Source organism: Parasteatoda tepidariorum, chromosome 2 (assembly GCF_982258835.1).
Source record: "Parasteatoda tepidariorum strain Cologne lab strain chromosome 2, Ptep-v5.0, whole genome shotgun sequence".
Classification (NCBI taxonomy): domain Eukaryota; kingdom Metazoa; phylum Arthropoda; class Arachnida; order Araneae; family Theridiidae; genus Parasteatoda; species Parasteatoda tepidariorum.
The window spans coordinates 40501832-40509454 of NC_141756.1; the positions used below are offsets into that span (position 1 = coordinate 40501832).

At 26.0% G+C, this 7623-nt stretch overlaps 1 long non-coding RNA gene across 1 annotated transcript in view; it reads left to right on the plus strand.

Moving 5' to 3' along the window:
• LOC139424979 (uncharacterized) overlaps positions 1–7623 on the plus strand; it is a 75177-nt gene that overhangs the window by 52629 nt on the left and 14925 nt on the right. The gene's annotated exons all lie outside the window — the stretch shown is intronic.

Genomic DNA, 7623 nt, shown 5'->3' on the forward strand with positions numbered 1-7623 from the left:
TTACACAGTTAATGATATTTTGTGGTAATGGCTCGTTAGAAATATCTTTGAAGAATAGAGCACAAAATCCACTTAGGGTAAACGGTTCGCCATTATGCAAAAACACTGTATTTGGATTTAATCTTGATCCTGAAAAATAAAATTTAAAAAAAATGTATATCCAGGGAAAAAAATCTTACTTTTTCGCAATTAAAATGATAAAACTTATATTCTAAAACTATAGTACTGCAAGTAAAATATTGTTAAGCTTGTCAGAATAACTTCAAATTAAATTATAAAAAAAAATTCAGTAATTTCAAATATTGTTATAAACTTGTTATCTATTTCTAGTTTTAAAGTTAATTGCAAATTGAAATCTAAAGATTCAATTGACTGAATGTCTCTCTTTATTTATGATTTTATAAAAAAAATAACCATAATTTTATGTTTAAAGTACTAGTTATGCATAAATATTATAAATACCAGAGCAGTGAATGAAACATCAAATTTTACCTGCTTCGAGGAAAGAACTGACACTTAAATACAATAATCGTCTCACTTTGTGATTTGTAAAGAAGCTATTGGCAACATCAACCTGGAAAAAAGGATTTAACATATAATTAATTAAGGATGTTTGCTATCATGGTTTTTTTCATTATTTTCTACTTAATCTTAATAATTTCGACTATTACAAAATGCAGAATACTTTTCCTACATTCCGGATACCAAAACAAAATGTTCGTTGATTTGAAAAATAAATTTAAAGAAGATAAGTAGGTAAAAATATACGATTTCATGCATCCGCTTTAGAAATCAACTATTTATTCCCGCCAAGTTTCAAAACTAGTTCGAAATATTGTCAACAGATGGCACTGTTAACTAGAAAAACTATAAAACAATGATTTCTGTTGCTTGTCAGTACATTCCAACTGAAATTTTTTCATAAGCCTCTGTTAATTTTGTCCTCAAACACCATCAAGTGGATCCTGCATCAGTCGGAAATTTTGAAAAAATTGATTTGTTGTTTTATAGATAGCAACGCCCTCTGTGGACAAGCATTGATTCTCTGTTTTCTAACAAGCGCGCAGTGAAACCGAGCATTTCTATTTCCACCTTTTTTATTTAAATTGATTTTTCTAATCATCAGAATCAAATCATTTCTACTATTTAAAAAGGACATTTATTATTTTTGTTTTTATTTCTTATCTTTATTGTTTAATGAAATAATAATTTCAACATTATATTTTCATTCATAATTTCATTATAATTATATTTTATATTTTTATGTGTAAAATATGCAAATATACAAAAAATTCTTAAATTAAAAAAAAAAACAATAATAATCGTAATAAGTTCCACAGTATAATAAAAAAAAACGAAAAGTCTGAATAATTTTAAGCTGCTAATTATGTTAATGTCGTTTAATTGATAATTCTGCATTCTGAAAGCTTTGTCTCGTACACATTTCCCCGGTTTTAACAGATTCATATTAATAATTTAAAAATTACGACACTTTTAAATTTCAGTAATACTAGTATCTCGTCACAATATCTTAAAACCGCATTAGTCCCATTTATTTAATTCATTAGTCCACTTTCTGAAAGCTTTCTCTTATAAAAATCTCCCCTGTTCTGTTACTGATTTATATTAGTAAGATAAAAATCACAACTCATTGAAATTTCTGTAAAGCGAGATATTTCGTCAGAATGAATTAAAACCGTATTATGAATGTGAATTGATACTTACTTTACTTTGTTGATCATTTTCTTCTGTAAGTTCTTCCTTTGATATTCCACTACAGTGACATACTAAAGAAGTCATGTATTCATAACGACTGTCCAAATGCAATATTTTCACTATTGATTTTTTGCTTTTTTTCTGAAAAGGTTTCATACTAATTAAGAATAGATTACACTGAAAAATCTATAAAAATTAAACGTTTTATAATGAATGTGGTGTAAGCAAATTTCAAGAAGTAAAATTTATACTTGCAATCACTATAATCATATATCACTTAAATAATATGTTAGTGTGAAAAATTATTTTAATACGTTAATTATATGTTATATGCTAATATATTAACATAAAAAGCTTCAATTAATCTTGTTAATTATGTTATTCCCTTTCTGTAAATACTTTTCTTAATTTATTATTCAAAATGAAACGCTTTCTCACACTTTTAAATTCACATCCTGTCTTTTAAATCTATTTTTGGTTCAAGTATGCATTAATTAAAAGTAAGACATTTTTCCCTTTGCTCTTTGTGGGAATCGAGCGACCTATTTAATAAACCAATTACAGTTACTAAGTTACCTTATTTCCTAAAATGAAACGTTTTACTGATTTACTTTGCAAGATTTTTTCTAACTTTATATATATATATATATATATATATATATATATATATATATATATATATATATATATATATATATATATATATATATATATATATATATATATATATATATATATATATATATATATATATATATATATATATATTACAAAGCACATTAACGTATTTTATATGTTATGTAACATGTTAATTATTAATACAGTTACAGAAAAACTTTTAAGAAATAATTTAAACAATTTGTGACTACATAACAGTGTAAAATTATTGTAAATAATGTGACATCAAAATAACACATAAAAAAATTTTCATTCGTTTTTTTCCCTTAACCCTTTGATGCAGAATTCGTATTAAACATATTTTTTATACTTTTTTTCGTTTTTTAAGTAACTTCGGTCAAAATAAGGAGGAAGTATTGTATTTAAATATTTTTTGTTATGAAATACACCACGAAACACCGGTGTCTTTTTTGGTGTTAAAGGCGAAATCTTCCAAACATGGCTTAATTCCAAACAGTAATTTTTTTAAATTTGCTGATATTTAGATCTGGGAGAAACAAGTATCCATCACTGAAATTTCTTTAATTTGAAAGAACAATTATTGATAGGCTTTGAATATGAATAGAAAAAAAAATTAAAACTACTTTTTTCGAATTTCATATTTTAATACAATATATAATCTAAATAAGTCAGTATAAGTCTGATAATCTAATAAATTTTTTAGCGACAATTACATTGTTTTATATAATTTAAAAAACGCCAAAATATATTTTGCTTGTAATTAGAGCGTTAAATAAATGCTAAATTTAGACACCGTTGTTCCTTCTGCGCCAAACGATTAACAAACATATATTTTTAACTAGTAAAAATATAAATAAAAATGCTCAAATATGTCTTAATATTTTTTGTACTGTATTTTTAATATATATGTATTGAAGTATTTTTAACAATCATTATGCAGTTATTAATACAGAATATGCTTTTTACTTTCGAAAAAAAAAATATTTGATTAACAGTACCTTTAAATTCTTCATATAATCGTCGCCTCCAACATTGAGAAACTTGCCTTTTGCCTTATTTAAACCTTGCATGGCACCCCATGATACTCCCGTCGCTTTAAAGGGCCACCTGCCCTCAAAGTTCATCTTTCCCAAAAGATTTGTGGTATTTTTTCGACAAAATAGATTTGATTTATCCTTTAAGCAGCAGAAAAACGCTTTGGAATAAAACTGTATAATCCCTGACTTCTTGTAGAGTAAGTCATAGTATATTTGAAGCAATACTGGTTGCTGAGATACCTTTTATTGATTGTATTAGTTATCTTAGCAACGGTGAGGTAAAAAAGTTGGAGGACTTTTTGATTGCAAGCAAGAAGATATAATAAGCATTTTTGTTTCAAAAACTTTTTGAAAATAATTTGTAATTGATCGATGCATTTCTTCTTAATTCTCTATAGAACATGAAAGAATAATTGCAGTCGCGCAGTTTTGATCATTATCATTGGACAGAAGACTCTCATATAATCCTACACGGTGAGAAATATTCTGTAAAGATCACCTGGTGAACCTTAATACATGATTATGATATTACTGGGAAAAAACTACATAATCCTGGTTTCAAAAACCGTAATATACGTTTAATGTAATATAATAATAATATAATAATAAAATAATAATATAATAATAAAATATTAATATAATAATAAAATAATAATATAATAATATTAATAATAATGTTTAAACCATTTATTGGGTAAGATTTTCATTTACAGGATAACGGTTTACCGGAAAATCTAGTTTTCAAAATTTGAGTTCTTATTACCCCATATTTAGTTAAAAATACTAAACTAAAAAGTAAATTTAACATAATAAAGAGTTTTAATGCCCTTCTCTAAGGTATCATGATAAAATTACCAAATTTTACCTTGTTTATGAAACTTTATCACACATTTTAAAACCATATTTTATTGTGAATATTACCAAAACTATTACCAAAGCTAATTAGGTAAAAAATGCCTAGGTTTTTTTTGTTGATATTTCTATAAAGCCTGGAACACGGTAAAGTTTTATATATTTTGGTAGTTTTGATCATGTTTTTTTCTCAGTGTAAATATTTAAAAAAAAAATGTCTGACATAAGTTTTAAGTTAATAAAAGTTTTTACTGTATTTATCCGCGAATTATTTATTTATCCTTTATTTAACGTTATTTATCAATAATTTTTATTTATCATCCCTTCTTAATATTATTTTATGTTTTATTATCATTCAAAGATAAAGACTTACAATTAAAAGTTTTTAATTATATTATAAAATAACTGCACTGTATGGAGTATTCTACAATAGAGATGCTTATTTACCGTTTAAGGAATATTAAACATCAAATTAATTGTATTTGCTGTTTAAATAGTTGCATGTACTTTAATAATTTTATTTGAAACTGTGAAAAATATTTGAGTACAATTTAAATAAAGTTAAAAAAGTATACAAAATTCTAAAGCAATGTTAAGAACTAAATTTTCGAACTATTGCTGTTCAATCTCCTAATCGAAAAAAATTTAAAGAGCTTTTATAGCAATACTATATAAAAATTTAAAAAAAAAATAAAATAAAATTATGGATAAGGTTGCAATAGTAACCAAACAGAATGATTGGATTTAAATTACATCTTAATAAAATTGGAAATTTAAACAAAGTTAATACAGTAAATAATTTCGGAATCAATTTTTAATTTTGATATTGCAATCGATTTATCATGTGGCGCGTGTTCCGGGACTATACTGAAGAGAGTTGGCTATTTTTCTACAGGTTACTTCACGTTTTTTTTTTTACGAAACTTTTTCGACAATTACATATTTATATCTCTTTCGCTATATATATATATATATATATATATATATATATATATATATATATATATATATATATATATATATACATATATATATATATATATATATATATATATATATATATATATATATATATATATATATATAAGTTCAAAATTAAGATAAAACAAAGGAAAATTATAGACGTATGAAAAAGGGGGGGGGGAATAATAATGAAAAAAATAACAATCAACTGATTAAAAGAAGAAAAAAAAGGATTAAATTTTTTTTTAAAAACCGGAAAATATAAGATATAATCTTTTCATCAGCCCACACGATTATATCCGCAAAAAAGGGTGCTTTCTGATATTGTATCAATATAGCCAAAGCAAAATATATTATTACAATAGTGTGAGGTGCACTCAAAAAATTTTTTTTATAAAAGTTACAGCAAATAAAATAGAACACAATAAGTAAATAAAAATAACACGTAAAAACAGAAAACGAAATAAAAGAAGAAACAGTATAAAACAAAAACTATAAAGCGAGTAGCGAAATCAGGTGTACTTACATGAACGGGAAATTTTTTAAGAATGATTTAAAAATATTTTCGCAACAAGATTGCCAGATTGCAAAATATGAAAACAAAAGTGCAAATTGAGTGTAACTAGAGGAATTTAAAGTGCCATTCTTACTGCATTGCTGAAGTGATTTGTTATGCTGTGCATTGATTTGTTAGTTACCAAGGATGGGCCCGAAATAGATGTGCGCAAGGTAATATTATACTGGATAATTTAAAAATTTGACCATAAATAATTTTAGAAAATAAATATTTATCTAAGAAAAAATATAAAATAGAAATGATAAACATAAATTGCCTGTTTTGCAAATAATGTTAGCCACGGATTTGCCCGAAAACGATTTGCACATGGAAAAATAATATAAATTATCAAAGAAAAAAAATTTCAGTAGATAATTATAACACGGATTTGCCCGAAATGGATCTGCAGATGGAAAAATTAATAAAAAAATTTTAGTAAATAATTTTACCCACGGATTTGCCCAAAATGGAAAAATTATAAAAATTAACTAAGAAAAATTATTTTAGTAGATAATTTTATCCACGGATTTGCCCGCAATGGATTTGCACATGGAAAAATTGTATAAATTAATAAAGAAATTTTAATAAAATTTTTATAATTAAGACTTAATTATCTTTACTATTACTTAATTTCTTTTGGTAAAATTACAAACTTTTACCGTCCCTCAGTGGACTGATCGTTAAGACACGGTTTCCAGCAGATCACCGAAGTCAAACATCACTGACTGCGGTCAGTGTGCCGGTGGGTGACCACTTGGATCAGTCTGCGTAGGGACCGAGGGTGTGCGGTATGGGTCCTCGTTAAACTGTGCTACCGTAAAGTGCTCGACTTCGCATGTAGGTTGTCGGGCTACCGAAGCGGGGGTGCCATCCCCTCCGCAGAGGATCAAAATTGTGATGGCATGTCTTCGGATCATCCTCCGGGATGTTTCCCAGACCGTCGCCAATAGCCCATTGTGCAGCTCTAGTGCGACGTAAATTTACAACAACAACAAGCTTTTACCATATTTACTGCCATATAGCATAATAAGAAAAACATAATTTTTTCTAAATTTTACCAAAAGTCATTATCAAAGAATTTACTTCATTTTTTGGTGTTCCCATACAGCCAGAAAACGCGATAAATTTAACCATATTTTGGTAGTTTTGTTCATAAATTTATCTTCAGTGTTATACTATTTATATGTATGTGGAAATAACCTGAAGTATTACATCACTGTGTTTTTTTTCCTTTTTGGTTTTTTTAAAAAAATTAATTTTTCTATTGCTGCCAAGAATGCTGCCCAGTCGTCGAGAAATACTTTCCTTAATTTAAGTTTTATTGAAAAAATCATGGTTTTTTCAAATTAAAAAAATAGTTTTACTCTCTATGTCAAATCAAAAATTCATTATGTAAGTAAGTTCTATCCCTGCAAGTGTTGATAAAGTAGCTTAATTTTTAGAAAATCCTTTCAACTTACGATTATTTTATAAAATCTTTTCCGATGACTGTACAAATTGACAATTCTCGATAATAAATTTATGTATTAAATTTAAGTAATAATTGTTTCTTTCAATTAGCATAGTTAAGTGAAAAAGTGCTAATTTGGAAACTTGTTAGTGAGCAAAAAAAGTAAAAATGGAAGGTTTAAAAATAAATGACAAGTTATCCTTAGTCAATACACAATTTATGCCTCTCTGCCTACCTCACAAAAAGTAGTAATAATGATAACTGCCGCTTGTAATTGCACATCTTTCCTGATAATGCACAAAATAACATTTTCTCAGAGTGTTGTATTTTATAATAGTGTGTTCTAGAGGTGTATCAAAAAATAACATGCTACTTGATTTATTAAAGGATATGTTTTTTTTTCTCGAAAT